General features: G+C 39.0%; 1 pseudogene; it reads left to right on the top strand.

Annotated features, from left to right (window-relative positions):
- LOC118759013 (vacuolar-sorting protein SNF8-like) overlaps nt 1-15,383 on the top strand; it is a 39,241-nt pseudogene extending 23,858 nt beyond the window's left edge.
- The last annotated feature ends 3,871 nt before the right edge of the window (nt 15,384-19,254 follow it).

Genomic DNA, 19,254 nt, shown 5'->3' with positions numbered 1-19,254 from the left:
TCACCAGTAATTAACAACTAATAACAAGGCCCGGCACAGTGGCCTAGCGGCTAAAGTCCTCACCTTGAATGTGCCAGGATCCCATATGGGCGCCGGTTCTAATCCCGGCAGTTCCACTTCCCATCCAGCTCCCTGCTTGTGGCCTGGAAAAGCAGTCAAAGACGGCCCAAAGCTTTGGGACCCAAAAAAGTCTTTAGGACCTAAAACCAGGCAGCTTTTAGATTTGACAGCTAAAGCATGATAGTTAAAAGGAGAAAAGGATAAATTGTACTTGTCAGCACGAAAAGTTATTGCTGTGTGAATTACATTGTCAAATAATAAAAAAGACGAATTATAGGCTGGGAGCAAACATCTCCAAGCGACCTATCTGGCATAAGTCTTATATCTAGAATATATTAAAATTTAAAAACCCAACATTCAGAAAACAAGAACTTGACATTGGATAAATGACACAAACAGTGATTTCACCCAAATGTGTATACAGATTTATATGAATAAGTTAATGGAAATATGTTCAAAATTAGACACTGCAAAAATGAAAGTTAAATTACAATGAGATATTACCACACATTTATTGGAATTGCCACAGTGAAAATTAGCACTAGTATCAAATACTGGCAAGGATGTTGAGAAACTCATCACTCATACATTATTGGTGAGAATGTAAAATAATGCAGTCACTATTTTTCTAAATTAAATCTAGATTCACTATGAAATCTATCGATTGTATTCTTGGAAATTTACTCCAGAGAAATGATGTATTTTCATGCAAAAATGTGTATGCATGTTTTTTTTTAAGATTTATTTATTTTTATTACAAAGTCAGATATACAGAGAGGAGGAGAGACAGAGAGGAAGATCTTCTATCCGATGATTCACTCCCCAAGTGACTGCAACGGTTGGTGCTGCGCCGATCAGAAGCCAGGAGCGGGAATTTCTTTCCAGGTCTCTCACGCAGGTGCAGGGTCCAAAAGCTTTGGGCTGTCTTTGACTGCCTTCTCAGGCCACAAGCAGGGAGCTGGATGGGAAGTGGAACTGCAGGGATTAGAAGCCGTTGAACATGACTGGACAATAAGATGTTGGACTCTATGTTTGGTATACGCTTGCAATGGGGAAATCTCAACTGAACTTGAGCTGTGGTTATGCAGCAAGGTGGAGGAATCCACCATGGTGGGAGGGTTTGGGGAGGGGTGGGGAGAACCCAAGTATCTATGTAACTGTGTCACATAATACAATGTAATTACTGAAGTTAAATAATAAATAATTAAAAAAAAAAAAAACAATAGGTATACTTTCATACCTTTGGAGGATGTTTTTATCTGAATACTTAAGTGTAAATAATTGAAAATTGCATTTGTTTTGCCAAGAAAAATTAGTTTTTGTTTGCTTACTCAAATAAATAGTTTATAATAAAAAAAAAAAAAAAAAAAAAAGAACCGGCACCCATATGGGATCCTGGCGTGTTCAAGGTGAGGACTTTAGCTGCTAGACCACACTGCCAGGCCCTCTGTTACTTTTCCTACATATTATCTGCAAAAAAAGAAAGATGTTTTATCAAGGTTGACATCAGAATTCAACAGGCTAATCCTCCACCTTCAAGTGCCAGCATCCCATATTGGTGCCTGTTCATGTTCCAACTGCTCCACTTTCCATCCAGGTTCCTTGTTATGACCTAGGAAGGCAGCAAAGGATGATCCAAAGCCTTGGGAGCCTGTACAAACGTTGGAGACTTGGAAGAAGCTCCTGGGTCATGGCTTCAGATTAGCTTCAGCTTCAGCCACTGTAGCCCTTTGGGGAGTGAAACACCAAATGAAAGGTCTTTCTCTCTATCTCCTCTGTAATTTCTGCCTTTCTAATAAAAATAAATAAGTTTTTAAAAGTGTTTTATCTCTGTAAATATAGACTTTTTTATTTTTTCCTTGTTGAATTACCTAGAACCTGTCACTCTATATTAGAATATGAAAATGAAAACTGGTCATATAATTTTGCTTTATCTATGATGTTGAAAGTATAATATTTGCTATAGGGTCTTGATACACACCTTTACCATAATAACTTCCTAATATTAATAGTTATTCTAAATACATGTTGTGCCATATCAGAAGTGCGTGCTATGTGTAACTGAGATAATTATTAGTTTTCACGATCAATAATTTATATGGTAAATTATATTGGTAAGATTTCTGGGGTAAATCATATTTGTATTACTGAAATAAGGACCACTTGTTCATGGTGTTGCGTGGTGTACAGAATTGGATTCAGTGAGTGATATTCACAAATTTTACCACTATAATTGTAAGTGAACTGATCTATAATTTTCTTGCATTACTTTTATCTGAGTTTGGAGTCATAATTTCAGCCACCTCATAAAAGGGTGAGTACTTAGCTCCTCTTTATTTCTAGAATTATACAAAAAAAAGGAAGGAAACTGATCTGTCTTGAAAAATCAGTAGAATCTGTTGTTAAAAACATCTAACTGGAAGTATTCTGATTATAATTTCAATTTATTTCATGCTACTTAACAGCTCAAGTCTTCTGTTCTTCCTTTCCCCGTCCTCATTTTGTTGACTGTTTTCTGTAAGAACATGTTTTGGATCCATGCTGGTATTCAATTTGTCACACTTTTAAGAATGGCGATCTTTCCAGGTCTCCATGGGGATTCCAAAATGCCTAAGAGAAATACATCCTTATTTATTCTGTCAAGACATCACAGTCATCATCTGAAGCCTACCCAGTGCCATTCCCAAGGGCTCTGATTAGATCAGTAGCTCCTAGTGAACAGCCTGTCCTGCTGGCTTACAGCTGTGTACGTGCTATAAGTATGACATTTGCTATTGTAACACTGTGGATATAATGCAGACTATTAAATGTTTTCTTTCTCTACTTAGTTTCCTATTCATTTTCCTGTGTTCCCGATTATCTTGACTAGCTTAAATCCCACCTCCTGGTTTATTTTTCATATATTATTTGCCGCTAACAATCAACAACTTTCCTCCAGACTCTACAATACTGTCTGCCTCTATGACTGGAGAGCGGATATTTAAGAAACTATGAGAGGCCCAATGTGAAATTTGACTATGATTGGTTCAGATTCTTAGTTGTGTGTCTGACTGTTGCCCATCCACCAGCTCCACTCACTTAACTACAAAAAAAATTATTTGAAGAAACGGTTTTGTTCCAAATTAGTTCTTTCTTTTCAAATTCTCATCTCTCCAACAAGATAACTATTATAGCAATTTGCCCATTAATTATTATCTGAAATCAAGTTTATATTATGTATGTCTCCCTGGGATCGCTACAGATAAAAAACTATGTGTAACACAAAATTAATTTGTGTTGCATCTACTGAGTTTTACAACAAAGGAAACACAACGTAAAGAGTGATATTTGAATGGCACTTTGAAGTCAACTTATATGTACTAAGCATCATCAAATTGAAGTTGGGCTTCCAGAACAAGGTTAAATTCTCTAGTTCATTTAGTTCCCTGGCAATAAGGGAAATCCAAATTAAAACATCAATGAGGTACCACCTAACGCCAGTAAGACTGGCCCACATGAATAAAAGCACCAACAGCACTTGTTGGTGAGGTTGCGGGGGAAAAGGGAACCCTACTCCACTGCTGGTGGGGCTGCAGGCTGGTACAGCCTCTATGGAAATCAGTATGGAGAACATTCAAACAACTCAAAATCAACATACCGTATGATCCAGCAATAGCACTCCTAGGAATATATCCAGAACACTTGTTTTATGAGAAACCAACATGCACTCTTATGTTCATAGCAGCACAATCAGTAATTGCAAAAACATGGAAGCAACCAAAATGCCCATCAGCAGATGATTGGATAGGAAAGCTATGGTTCATCTACTCCATGGAATACTACTCAGCTATTAAAAAAAACAAAATGCAGTTCTTTGTGGCCAAATGGGCCAAACTGGAAACCATAATGCTAAGGGAAATGAGCCAATCCCAAAAGGTTAAATACCACATATTTGCCTTAATTTAAGATGATATGATGTTATGTATAACATGTTATGTTATGTATGTTATATGTTGTGTATAAACTAAAATTGAAATATCAATGAGGTGGTCACAGAAGGTGGTTAAGAACTCGCATTTACTTTTAACATATTGGTTACTCATTACTATGTCAATTAATTCCATAATGATGTAAATTTTTACTAATGGTATGTTGGAGCTTTTAATTGACTGGGATGATACTCTGTTGGCTCTGTCTTCAGACCAGAAAGGATATACCTAAGAAGCCGTTGAACTTGACTGGACAATAAGATGCTGGATTCTATGTTTGGTATACGTTTGCAATGGGGGAATCTCAACTGAACTTTAACTGTGGTTATGCAACAAGGTGGAGGAATCCACCATGGTGGGAGGGTTTGGGAAGGGGTGGGGAGAACCCAAGTACCTATGAAACTGTGTCACAAAATACAATGTAATTAATAAATTAAAAATAATAAATAATTAAAAAAAAGAACCCACCTTAAAAAAAAAGATGGAAATAAAATAGAGGGGGGCATCTGCAGACTGCTCAATATAAAAGGAAATAAATCAGACTCCTTGTGAACTCCTTTGCTCTTCCTTTCAACTTCTTGAATTGGGTTTCCCTAAACAGACATTGAGAAATAAGAAGACTTCAAGTGAATAATGGCATTCATACACTTCAGATTATTTATTTCCAATCAACATGGTGTGAAGTGTTCAACTTTACTGATAAATATTCATTCCGACTTGTATTGAACATTTCAATTTGTGAGATCTGTGTGACACATTAGAAATTCAAAGATAAAAAAGTCATTGCTCCTGTCTCCAGGAAGCTTGCAGGATAACCAAGGAAGCCAAGGAATAGTTCATTGCCATAGTGTGCCATATTAAAACAGCACAAAATAACAATGCATCGAAACTCAGACAGCTTAGGAAAAAGCAAACAACTTACCAAATAGCATGCAGAAGGTGACCTCCTATCATAGAATTAGAAAAAAAAGCACAAAAAAAGAGCATGTCCATATGCAAAGCTGCTATTAAATCTAACCCCCTTTCTCCCTCAGACACTTACGTTTGCCTAGCTACACCATAGAACCTTGTTTGCTGTAACTAAGGAGAACCAAGTGCTATGGTGCAACAGACTGAATGTTTGTGTCTCCCCAGATTCGTATGTACAAATCCTAACTCCCCAATGTAAATGCATTCAGATACAAGGCATTTAAGGCTGATTAGCTTTTGAGGTTTGAGCCCTTATAACTGATGAGTGCCCTTATCAGAACACTTAAGAAAACGCATTTCGTAGTGTTTGCTGTCTGCCACAAGGGAAACAACAAGCTAGACACCTGTAAACCTTACCATAAGACCCTTACCATATATCAGATCCACTGGCTGCTTGATCTTGGAACGCCCAAGTGCCAGCAACAAGAAGAAGACATTTCTGCTGTGTTAACTCCTCAGTCTGTGTCATTCTGTCATACTAACCTGAAATGACTGTGATACATGGCATCAGGACAAAATATAAAGTGCAAGAAAATTCTTCTAAAAGCTTCCAACACTGCAGTATCAAAGCCACAGGTGGTCACTCAGTCCAGTGAGAGGTTGATGATGGGTATAACCAATGAGTTTCTCCTAAACACAGTAACAAGGCAATCAAGATTTGTATTTGAAGATAATAATAATAAAAAAGGCCCAGAGTCAGTTTCCAAAGACTTTAAGGATTACCACTTCCCATTTCCCATGTCACTGTTTCAGTTAGGAGTCCCTGGAAAAATACATCATAAGGTATAACCAAGGATGTGTTCAAAACTTCGTGAAAAGCACAATGATAAAGAAAACTATCCATGCATTTCAAATGAATTGCATCAAAACAAATTAGTCATTTAATTATATTTTCCATAGTCACTTTGAAGTACATAAATAGAGAGATAGATAAAGGAAAAAACTGGCATATGCAATTTGAGAGCTGATAAGTCTGAAGTCTGATGGACAGGCCAGCAGCTTAAAGATTTAGATAAGAGTTGAGGTTACTTGGATCTATATTCTTTATAAGCAGAATGAGAATTCATGCAGTTTCTGTATTTCAATGTGAATGCCCTCTACTCTGAGAAACCTCAATCTGCTCTATTTGGGCCTTCAACTTGATTAGATGAGGCCTAAAGGATAATCTGTGTTCAGCAAAGACTACTGATTTAAACTGTAATCATTATTTTTAACGAATTCTTTTGCAATAATATCTCAACTGTAATTAGGCCAAACAATTAGCATCACAGCCGAGCCAAGTTGACATCACAGGGGTTGGAATTACAATGTAACATGCTAAGCTACCATCAGCAACACCAGCATCCCATATGGTTACCAGTTCAGGTTCCAGCTGCTCTACTTCTGATCCAGCTCCCTACTAATACACCAGGGATCACAGCAGAAAATAACTCAAACACCTCACCAAGTTGACATGTTGACATCACAGGGGTTGGAATTACAATGTAACATGCTAAGCTACCATCAGCAACACCAGCATCCCATATGGTTACCAGTTCAGGTTCCAGCTGCTCTACTTCTGCTCCAGCTCCCTACTAATACACCAGGGATCACAGCAGAAAATAACTCAAACACCTCACCCCTTGCACTTACAAGGGACACCTGGATGAATCTCTTGCCTTTGGCCTGGCCCAGTTATGGTTGTTGCACTCATCTGGGGAATGAACCAAAGGATGGGAGATCTCTATCTTTCTCTCTCTCTGTGTAACTCATCCTTTTAAATAAATAAAATTAACCATCACATCAACCCATATATATGAGGAAGCCCTGGCCAAGTCTCTAAGGCATGGAATATTTTTTTAATGTCTCAAATTTATCTCCTTTCCAAGGGAGAAAGTTACGTTTTCATTTAAATCTAAGCCTAATATTCAGCCACCATTTGGCATCAATCATCTTAACAGATATTTGCACACTGTGTTAACATTTAGATGTTTTAAGTTAAATTTTTAAACTAACATTAAAGTGTGGAGTTTAAAGTTTGTTTTCATTCATTTCTATAGTATAATACTGAAATTTTTATATGCACAATAAAAACAGAATTTGCATTCAACTCCCAGCATTATGAATAGTATTCATATGCTCTTTCTATTTTTTCAAGGTTTATTTATACCTATGAATTAATTCCTTTTTCACAGGATTGTATTATATATCTTTTCAGAAAAAAATTATTCATTTCCTTTCAAGGAGAAAATGGATATTGTAAGAATTTGTAGGGTATAAAGAAGGAATAAAATCAGAGGAGTTGGGAAATAGTCCAAATAAAAAAAGGTGAAAAAAATAGCAAAAAGTCACAAAATCAATTAAACAGCTCTATACTCTCTGAAAAATCCATTAGAATTCTGAGATAATCTACCACTCATTTTTAAGTGTTACAATTTCCATAAACAGCAATATTTGGGGACGTTGTAAAACTGGCTAGCTTTGGGCCCAGCGTGGTAGCCTAGTGGCTAAAGTTCTACTCTTGTATCCCCCGGTATTCCATATGGACACCAGTTCTAATCATCCCGGCTACTCCACTTTCCATCCAGCTTCTTGCTTGTGGTCTGGGAAATCAATAGAGGAAGACCCAAAGCCTGGGGACCCTACACCTGCATGGGAGATTTGGAAGAAGTTCCTGGTTCCTGGCTTCAGATTGGCTCAGTTCTGGTCATCATAGCCACTAGAGAGTGAATCATCAGATGGAAGATCTTTCTCTTTGCTCCTCTTTGTATAACTGAAATTCCAATAAACTAACTTTGCTAAACAAGATTAAAGGGACTTAATCACCAAATTGTAAAATGAATACAATAATGCCTAGATTATCATTTATAGGTAGAATAACCAGCAATATCTTCTACTTTTGTGTAATAACCTGAATATTATTCTTGTCCAACAAATGATAATGCTTAATTAGTAACTATAAAGTAATTTCAAGGATCCATAACTACTGCGCAATCGATGAGTTTATGAATACCTCATAATTACTTCTCATCTCTTGCAAAAAATGTTACTAAATCATCAGTGTTACGTAGTTTTTCATGGAAAAAAAAACAATATAGAAAGATCTAGCAAATGCTGAGCCACATTAGATCATGATCTAATGTTAACAAAAAAACACACACACCTTATTCCAGAGTCCAAGTGACAGAAATGGACCTTCAGCAGCTAAGCAAGAACTTGGACACTCGGTTTTCAAGAAAAAATTCCGGTCACATACTCACAAAGAATCCGTAAACAGCATCACTGCAGAGAGTTCACATTTGCATGTCTGTATATTAGAATAACCCAGGCAGAGAACGGAACAGACCCAACACTATCACTGTTAGTGTGTTGCTCTTGGCAAGGCTAAGGCTGGGGCAGCGGGTCAGGGCTGAATACAAGCTTGTCCACCAACATCACATTATGCTAGTTCTGAAGGAATAAATGATTTGCTTTCATGCATCTTCTGAAAAGTAGGACATTTTAAAAAGCATCCCTGCACTTGAACAGTTGGTCATGCCTTTTTCGTACATGGTGGTTCCAAAGAGATAACTCAAGGGAAATGAATAAAGTTCCCTCCAAACTACAGACTAGAGCATCCCAAACATCAACGACTGGCAACCATCAAAGACACCCCACACCCAACCTCAAAGAGGAATAATGGAAGATCTCAGCAGCAGAACAGAGAATGTGTGTCTTAGCAAATTACCCACAAAAGAAGGAAGATTGGTCCAGGACAGCCTGGTCAGGTCCTAAAACACAAACCATTATTCAGCAAGTTCAGTCTCACTGTACTTATTAAACTCTGCAGCATAACACAAGGGAACATGTCTTAAGATATATTTGAATGATGGAAATGAGGTCTTGCACTTTCTGATTCACTACTTATTTTTGACTCGATGTCTTTAGCATATAGAAAATCCAGAAGGAAACATTAAAACTTCCCTGAATACACAGTAAATTAATATTAGATCTGCACAAATTCTGTTAGAGAAGAAAGAGAGAGGGGGTTACTGGGAGAAAGCAGGGGAACAAGGGAAGTACGATTGTCTTCTCGGAGCTATACTTAACAGCACACATAAGATCTTCTCTTTTATATGAATAAAAAATGCATGAAGTAAAATAAACTTTCACCGGTATCTGTAATTTTAAAAAGCTTAACAACCCAAGGGATAATAGGATTGAGTAAAATCAATCCATCTCTAGAGGTAGTTCCCAAAGCTGACACTCAAATCAGCAGGGCTAATAACAAGACGGGCCTGACCCTGTGAATCTTTCAAGGCTTGAGAGCAACTGTTGTCAAGTAGAGGGGAAAGTACTTATTACCAAGGAGTGAAATAGTCCCAACTTGTTACCCCATCTAAAATGTGAGGGGGCTGGGCACGGCATGGTAGCCTAGCAGCTAAAGTCCTCGCCTTGCACTCCCAGGATCCCATATGGACGCCGGTTCAGGGACCCCACTTCCCATCCAGCTCCCTGCTTGTAGCTGGGAAGGCAGCAGAGAACGGTCCAAAGCCTTGGAACCCTGCACTTGCGTGGGAGACTTGGATGAGGCTTCTGCCTCCTGGCTTTGGATTGGCTCAGCTCCAAACATTGCAGCTGCTTGGGAAGTAACGGAAGATTTTCTCTCTGTCTCTCCTCCTCTCTGTATATCTGATTTTATAATAAAAATAAAAATAAATATTTTTATAAAAAGAAAATAAATTAATTAAATATGAGGGGCTTCAAAAAGTTTGTGTAATAAGAACATTATTGGGGAAAAAAGATCTATGATTGGATTCCAAAACTTGTGGCACCAAAATAAGTGTATCTTTTTTTTTAAATTATTTATTATTTTTAATTCATTAATTACATTGTATTTTGTGACACAGTTTCATAGGTACTTGGGTTCTCCCCACCCCTCCCAAAACCCTCCCACCATGGTGGATTCCTCCACCTTGTTGCATAACCACAGTTCAAGTTCAGTTGAGATTCCCCCATTGCAAGCGTATACCAAACATAGAGTCCAACATCTTATTGTCCAGTCAAGTTCAACGGTTTCTTAGGTATACCCTTTCTGGTCTGAAGACAGAGCCAACAGAGTATCATCCCAGTCAATCAAAAGCTCCCAGTTTTCCACAAGCTTTTGGAAGTATCCTCATGGCCCAACCCACATACCCTAAGTGGTAGGGGAGTGAGGAAGAGGGGAATTTTAATTAAATATTTGAATCTTAACGCAAGCAATCCTTATTTTTGGAACAGTCCTTCAACCCCATCTGATGACATAGTCCTAATCTAGCATCCAGATCAATATTCTCCATAGATAAGTTATAAAAACACTGTGTGTGTATATATGTGCATATATATGTGTATATATATATATGTATACATATATAGTATGAGTATAGGTACACAACTATGATTTCACCCTTAACATTCTGATCTTTAGTGAAAATGGATAATGAAGATGGAGCCAGAAATTTAGATCCCAACTCTACTAACCATTTAGTGTGACCCTGGGAACAAGCATCGCTAAATTTCCCAAGGCATATTTTTTCCTCATCTAAGAACTAAGAATAACCCCTACAATTTTTATGAGAATAGATGAAATTCAAAGTCATATGAAAGAAACTGATTACAAATGAGGCCCAAGTGAACATTTTGTAGTGATAGAAGTATCTATAACCTCATTGCATTGAGCTCACATGTGACTGCCACACATTTGTAAAACAAACAAACAAAAAAAACCAGTGATTTTGCTACATATGGAACACACTAAAATCAATCTTACTTTTTAAAAAATCCAATGCCAGTTAGGACACCCTCATCCTGCACTGGAGTGCATGAGCTTGGGCCTTGACTCCAGTTTCTGATCCCAGTTTCCATCTGATGTGTATCCCGAAGGCAATGGGAAACCTTGAGTTCCCTGCTGCTCGCTTCAAGCCCCAGCCCAGACCCAGCATTTAGGGAGTGAACTAACAGATCAGAGTGTTCTCATTCCCCCTCCCTCTTCCCCTTCCTAGCCCTCTCTCTGTATCTCTTTGACTCTGTTTTTCCCAAAAAGGTAAAACACTTCTTGGTCCATTGTTCTCCCACCAAACAGTCTTTCAATATTGAAGCAAATGGATTTGTGTTTGCCACGTATCAACTCCGGCAACAACTTTTTACCTCTTCTGGAGACTGGACAGCTGCAGGGACGTTCACCTCTGTGATTCTGCTGTTGCAGCAATGGGCAGTAGGAATATTCCCCCCTGAGCCATCTACTGCTGAAGCAGTGGGAGCTGAAACTTGGACAGCTCCTGATCTATCAGTAAATCATTTGTTATGTCAAGGTCCCTCAACAACTTCAGTATCAATGTTTTAGGCTATATAATTACATATTATGGAGGACTGACCTATGCATGACAGGAAATTTAGCAACATTCTCCTTGACCTGTAGCCATGAGATAGCAGCAGCATACACCCTCTCTAGTAATGACAAATCAAAACTATTTCCAGACATTGCCAAGTGGGGCCAGGTTGCGAAGGAACAGTCCTGATTAAGACTCACTGTGCTATCTAGAAAGCAGGTACTGAAGCAAATCCATAGTTCCTATCGACCTTCAAAGAGACCTACAGTGCAAACTAATTATCCATGAATAGTTATTCAGAAAGTGGAGGCCTAGTTAGAACAAGCCTGAGGCAGTGGAAGTTCAGGATGAACCTGCAGAATCAACAGTGGAAGAAGTCTCCCAAGGATTAAAAGCCAGTAAAACTCAGGAAAGGAAGACTAAGACGAAGCAGTTCTACAAAGATCTTGCCACTGTTCTAGCCTGTTGACCAGAATCATCTAAATGTAGCAGAAAAGAGACGTAGGGCCTCCAAAGAGGAACATGGGAAACCTACAGAAAGTCAGTATATTTTTACTTTGAACCTTCTTGATTCCACCTGAAGAAAAGATTGACAACAATTCATAAAAATAACTGTCCAAGGTTACCTGGGATAGCTACCTTAAAAATAACAAAACAGTCCCAAAATTGCCACTGTAGGTACTCTTAGGTCACCAACCTAGTGATGGACTGGGAAAGAATCATTTAACACCAATTTAAAATATATGAAACAGGTATTTGGTGTGGTGGTTAATATGCCATGTGGGATGCCCACAGCATATATTGGAGTGCCTGTGTTTCAGTATCAGCTTCACTTCAAATTCCAGCTTCTTACTAATACATCATGGGAGGCAGCAGGTTATAGAGCAAAGAATAGTGATCCCGCTACCCATGTGGGAGAGCCAGATTGAGTCCCCAACTCTTGGCTTCAGCCTGGTCCAGCTGAGGCTAATGTGGACATTTGGAGAATAAACAAAAAGATGAAAGCCTACCTGTCTTGCTTGCCTCTACATAAAAATAAAACATTTCTCAAAATTCAAAACATATTGGCCTGGTATAATGGCTCAGTGTCTAAATCCTCGCCTTGTTAACACCGGGATCTTCATATGAGTACCAATTCATGTTCCAACTGCTCCACTTCTTAACCAGCTAACTCCCTGCTTATGGCCTGGGAAAGCAATAGAGAATGGACCAAAGACTTGGACCCTGCACCTGTGTTGGAGACCCAGAAGAAGCTAGTTGGTTCCTGGCTTCAGATTGACTCAGCTCCAGCCATTGTGGCCATTTTGGGAGTGAACCACTGAATGGAAGATCTTTCTCTGTCTCTCTTTCTCTCCGTAAATCTGCTCTGCCTTCTCCTGCGCCTCCCTGTCCCAAAAAGGAAAGCAAGACTTAAGGGGGAAAAAAACCTTAATTAGATTTTTTTAAAGATTTATTTATTTTTATTACAAATTCAGATATACAGAGAGGAGGAGAGACAGAGAGGAAGATCTTCTGTCCAATGATTCACTCCCAAGTGAGTGCAACGGCTGGTGCGTGCCAATCCAAAGCCGGGAACCAGGAACCTCTTCCGGGTCTCCCACATGGGTGCGGGGTCCCAAAGCTTTGGGCCGTCCTCAACTGCTTTCCCAGGCCACAAGCAGGGAGCTGGATGGGAAGTGGAGCTGCCAGGATTAGAACCGGCGCCCATATGGGATCCCAGGGCGTTCAAGGTGAGGACTTTAGCTGCTAGACCACTGTGCCGGGCCCAGAAAAACCTTAATTAGATTTTAACAAAGCTTAAAAGAAAATCTTTCTGCTTCCTAAGCCTCAATGGAATTTAAAAGTCAAGAGGTTCTGTACTTCAAGTCCAGTTTTATTTTTATACTGACTCGATCTCTGATTGACCTAACTTTTAGACACATCGCACTAGTACTATGAGAACCCCAGAAACCTGCCTTTAGCTGATTCACCTAAAAAATTCAAGATAGGTTTAGGAATAAATAAAGAGCAAGCAAAAGCAACTAAGTGGGGCCCAGCACGGTAGCCTAGCAGCTAAACTCCTCGCACGCACCAGGATCCCATGTGGGCACAGGTTCTAATCCCGGCAGCCATGCTTCTCACCCAGCTCCCTGTTTGTGGCCTGGGAAAGCAGTCAAGGAATGACCCAAGGCCTTGGGACCCTGCTCTCACGTGGGAGACCTGTAAGAGGCTCCTGGCTCCTGGCTTCAAATTGACTGAGCTCTGGCCATTGCGTCCGTTTGGGGAGTAAATCAATGGATGGAAGATCTTCCTCTCTGTATATCTGACTTTCCTATAAAATAAGCAAGTCTTTACCAAGAAAAAAAAAGCAACTAAGTGGCCTACATATGATTTCAAAGGGAAAAAAATGGCTTTATGACACTGTGCATTATAGTACAAAATATAGAAACTGATTATGAGAAAGTCAATTAGAATTTAGTAAGGTGAATAATGTTTTCTTTCATTATAGCTACACAAAGCCTGAAATATCTTAGGTTCTTGGGATCCTATTGCTATCTAGGCTATATGGAAAAGGCTCCTGACTGCCCAATAGCTATTTTCCCATTTCGAAAGTAGAATCCCCTCTATTTTGAGAGTGAGAGCGACAGAAAAAAAAAGGAGGTGGGAGACTGTATTCATTTACAGACTGTTTCATACCTCTTAACAAGATTGTAGAAATAATTTCCTCTCATGAAAATATTCCAGAAGAAAAACTTACAAAGGCATATCTTTTCACACACACACAATGGTAATAATTTGAGAATCCAAATCTTATAGAAAGGTCTGAAAATGTTTGTAACAGCAGCAATGAGCTCAGCTAAAAATTAATCACTGGGCCGTATCTCCTAGATACCCCTGCTGATTAAGCCTGAGGTAGACAAACACTTCTAGGAAAGCTGCTTAAATGGAAATGAGATGTCTGAAAAGCAAAGCCATTGTATTTCCCCCTGCATTTCTCTAGAAGGCAGACATACCAGCTAAGCTAGAGCTGCTTGCACATCTTAGAATGACTGAGATTATAGATGGAGGAACAAGACAGGAGTCTGGCTGGCTGAGATCTCAATCACGACCCACCCCAACCATCGTACTGTGTGGGAGGGAAACAGCTCACCTTCTTTAAACTTCTGTGTTTGGACAACTCCTATCAGCAGCTGTTTGTAATTCCCAATTGGATAACAGCTATTGAAGGGCTAATTAGGTGCAAATATTCTGCTAAATTTCGATAGACTTATGTGAAATTATGACAGGCAAAGGCAAACATTCTCCCTATTGAGAAGGAAGTTAAAAGAATCTATCCCATGTGTAACCCAGGAGAAGAATCCCAGACCAGGAGATTGAATACTGGACAGCAGGGGGCTTGAGAACACAACTCAGTGATACACTGCAGCAGGGTGGGAGCCAATGCCACTGCCAAGAAGCTAGCCAAGGCCAAGCACAAGGTATGAGAAATGGTCTTGGCAGAGCATCAGGCTGGCTCAGACCACAAAGCAGTTAGATGTGTTCAAGACCAACTTGAAGAAATTTGCCAGCAAACAGGAGCAGGAGGTCTGGAAGACTCCTGAGTTCCTGATGCAGTTTCTGGGACCCATGTGAAACCATTGGGATAGCTTCTCTGGCCTCTGGAAATGGCTTTTTGGCTAAGATGCTGGATGTAGCAGATCTTCTTTTAAGAGCTGAACGTCAAGATTATCAATGAAGGTTTGGAAGAACCATGCCAACAGGTGTGAAAACAGGTCAGTTCATGCAGGATGCCAGCCAATACAACCTCCTCAGGGCTATCAAGAAGCTCGAGGCACTCAGTACGGCTCTTGTCCAGCTGAACTCAGTGTGAATACCACCCTAGTGCAGCTGTGGAAGGAACTTGCTGTCATGACTGTCAGTGAAATCATGGTGGTGTTAAATGGGAGACCCAGCAAGCATGCCCTTGCAGGAGTACCTGCTGAAAGAGGGCCTGGTCTGGCTGGAGCTGCAGGTCCCAGAGGAGGTTTACTGCTACAGCTGTACGCTCTCTTGCCTGACCAGGCCAATGAGGCCAGAGTAACCCTCCCAAAGTTGAGTATGGATGGGCACACAGGAAAGGGCAGGGAACGGTGGGAAGAAGGTGAATAGATCTAGGTAATTTTGTTTGTATAAAAAATAAAAGAACTTACCTAAGCAGATGGAGCTTTTCCCAAAATTGAATCAAGTTAATTATGTTAACAAAATTTACCACTGTAATTTCTGTCAATAAACTATATTGTAAAATCCGCTGTGAGAGTGAGACTTGATGGATGGTGTGGCTCTTGAAATATGCCAGCACAGCTTTAAAACCTGCTGTCCATTAAAAGCCCCAACACAACATCAACAACATTTTACAACATTATGGAATTAATTCACATGGTATCGAGTACTCAATATGTTAAAAAAATGCAAGTTCTTAACCACATCCTGTGACTACTTCATTGACATTTCAATAAGCATAGAAGGAACAATCTGCAACACATTCACAGGAATATACAAAATACTCAATGTCAGCATCATACTGAATGGTGAAACACTGAAAGCTTTTCCACTAAGATCGTGAAACAGACAAGGATTCTTGGGGGTTTTCTGTCCAGCAGGCTCTGAAGTCACTAAGGGGTGAGGCGACAGCGTTCTTCTGCAGCAGGAACACTGGAGACAAATCGGTAGCTCATTATAACAGTAGGGGCAGGCAGAAAGACAGTCCTGACAGTACAACACTGTGACTGGCTAACAATACGTTTATCTCTTTTGGACCCTCCAATGAAGTTAAAGGTCAGTAAGCACAGGAAATTTTATCTCAGGGCAGGCTCATTAAAGCTGGATGAATATAACATTTGACTTCCTAGTATTGTTTACAAAGGAAATCCCAGCAGAGTAAGGTACAACCCATCACTCCTGTAGCATGCCCAGTGAACAGGCCATGTTAGGGTCTGTTCGTCAAGGGCACAGTGTGCCATGTGCCTATGGCCTCCCATATGGGCTAGGCAGGTAGAGATCCAGTGGCGATCTTCCACAAAGGATGTCCAGTTTCACCACTGCTATTCAACATATTACTGGAAGTCCTCACTAGAGCTATTAGGCAAGAAAAATAAATTAAAGGAATTAAAGTTGTAAACAAGAAATTAAAAATATCCTTGCTTGCAGGCAACATGATTCTATACAGAGGCGAAACAAAAAACTCAATCAAGAGACTACTAGAACTCATAAGAGATTTTGGCAGGGTAGTAGGATACAAAATTAATGAACACAAATCAATGGTGCTCATATACACAAATGACTTGATGGCTGAGAAAGAACTTGCAAGTACAATTCCCTTTGAAATAGTGGAGAAGAATCTTAAGAACACTGAAATAAGCTTAACCAGACATGGGAGACCACTATGATGAAAATTACAATTCATTTAAAAAAGAAATAAAAGATACTATGTACCATGTTCCAAGATCAATAGATCTACATTATCACAATGTTCATGTTACCGGAAGAAAAACATGCAGATTCAGTGTGATCCCCAATCAAAACACCAACAACATTCTTCTCAGAAATAGAACAGATGATACAAAAGTTCATCTGGAAACACAAGAGAATACAAACAGTCAAAACTATCCTGAAGAATAAAAATTAAGCCAGAGAAATATTATACAGTATATAGTGTAATATATTAAATAATCTAAATCTATTATCTATAATATAAATATAAATATATATAAATATACTATACATTATATATTATATATATGATAGAGACTAGCATACTGGGAAGTGAAAATATACTGCAAGATGCATCTGTACTCCTGAATAAAAGGAAGACTCGCAATGAAATTATTAAATATATCTTGACAATAGGAAACTAGACTCTCTACCATTATCTATAATGCCATGATATATTTCATAGCAGAATGTTGGACTTGTGACTGTTGCTGAGGGATTATACTACTGCAACACTAATGGGGAAAACAGTGGAGGGGGGGAAATCCCTGTGCCTACGGAACCATATCACAAAATTTTTTTAATTCATTTTATTCTAAAGATTAATTTTATGTGAAAGGTAGATTTTACAGAGAGAAAAGGAAACGCAGAGAAAAAAGTCTTCTACCTGCTGTTTCATTCTTCAAATGGCCGCAATGGCTGGAGCTGAGCCAATCCAAAGTCAGGAGCCAGAAGCATCTTCAGGTCTTCCACACGGGTGCAGAGGCCCAAGTACTTAAGTCTCCCTTCACTGCTTTCCCAACCCATCAATACGTCCCTGGATCAGAAGTGAAACAACTAGGACATAGACAAGTGCCTAACTGGGATGCGGGTGTCACAAGCCTAGGACTAGCCTGCTTCATCTTTGTACCAGCCCCCAGACTTCATTCTTTACAACCTGTACACTCTATAGATGTGCTAAAGTTGCCGTACATAACAGAACGTAGAGCTGGTGAATTAGCCCATTTGTTGCATCTTTTTGTTGTAATTGATTGAAAAAATGCAAGTTGGCCCTGGAATTGTTAACCCACCTCTGAGCGGTGTGTATCAGGACTTCCTCAATGGGCTGACAGCTCAGGGGCAGAAGGGGGTGTAAAGGCAGAAGTGTACACAGATGTGCCACATTTACATTTTGACAATAGCCATTGATGGAAATGCATTTCTAGTCTCTGTATTATATTAAGTGAATGTAAACATGTCTTCTTGCTAATATTTCTATAGCAATATAATGAATTCTCTTAAATACACTACAGTCAGTGTATACTGTTGCTGTCTGTATTACTTTAAATCAGGCAATAAGGGAATAAAGTTGTTTCTGTCTTTTACACAATTTTTGTCTCCAAGAAAATCAGAATTACATTTTTCCTAACAGAGTGAATTGGTGTAGTGTATTCTAGGTTATTAGAATATTCATACAGCTTTGGGATTTTGAAGTGGTAAATAATCATGAAGTATAAAAAAGCACTATTCAATATACACTCCACACGATCTCAGTTGTGTAAAAGCAGATGCTGCGAGGCACATAGGGAACCCAGAAGGACATGTTGAACTCAACTGCTGGTGATTGTGGATAACTTTGTTCTTGGTTTCTGGTGTTTTACAGTTTTCCGTAAATCATTTTGCAGCTTTCAGAAAGTGAAGGTTGTTTACAAAGCAAAAGTGGTGCAAATAATTTTAGGTTGGGATAAGCATAACAAAGTGAAATGACAAGGGCGAGGTAAGAGAAACCTTTGAAGGGGGATTTTGGAAATGTTACTGAAAATGTAAATGAAATTGAGATTCAAACCTAAAGGAAGCTACAGAAGAAGTTTAAGCAGCACTGGAGGCAAAAATTCTTAAAACTTTAATTCTTAAACTTCTTCAAGAGAAACATCAATTTACCTTCCAACAATTTCCAATTAGGTAGACAGCTGATTTTTTTTTATTTTGTCAGACCAGACTAGGAGAGAATGGAGAGACACAGCCCAAATTAAAAAAAAAAAAAATTCAGAATACTCTATACAGCAAAGCTCTCATTTATAAATCAAAGTGAAATAATGATCATCCAAAACAAACAGAAATCGAAGAATCTGTCAACACCCCATCACCACTAAGTTGTAGACTCGACATGCAACAGTCATGCAAAGACCATTCATGAATGAATAAGCAGTCAGATATTATCTAATCAAATATTTAATATAAATATTTCTATAATAAATTTTTAAATTCAGCAAAAAACAAAGTATTTTGAAAGTCTTAAGAAACAATCACTTTGGTCCATGCTGGATGAAAACAAACAGGTGTGTGAATGCTACTTTAAAGACTTGAAAATGACTGAGACGGAACAGTTTCCCAGCAAAGGATTTAATGGCAATAAGTAGGCAGCTGGACCAAAGATTTCAACCCAGTGGAAAGGTCAGACTTGGAAACAGAGAAAGCATCTCAGTGACATTTAACACCATGGG

This window comes from Ochotona princeps, chromosome 7 (assembly GCF_030435755.1).
Source record: "Ochotona princeps isolate mOchPri1 chromosome 7, mOchPri1.hap1, whole genome shotgun sequence".
Taxonomy (NCBI): domain Eukaryota; kingdom Metazoa; phylum Chordata; class Mammalia; order Lagomorpha; family Ochotonidae; genus Ochotona; species Ochotona princeps.
Note: the sequence above shows the minus strand (reverse complement) of the source record. Positions and strands in the feature narration are given on the sequence as shown.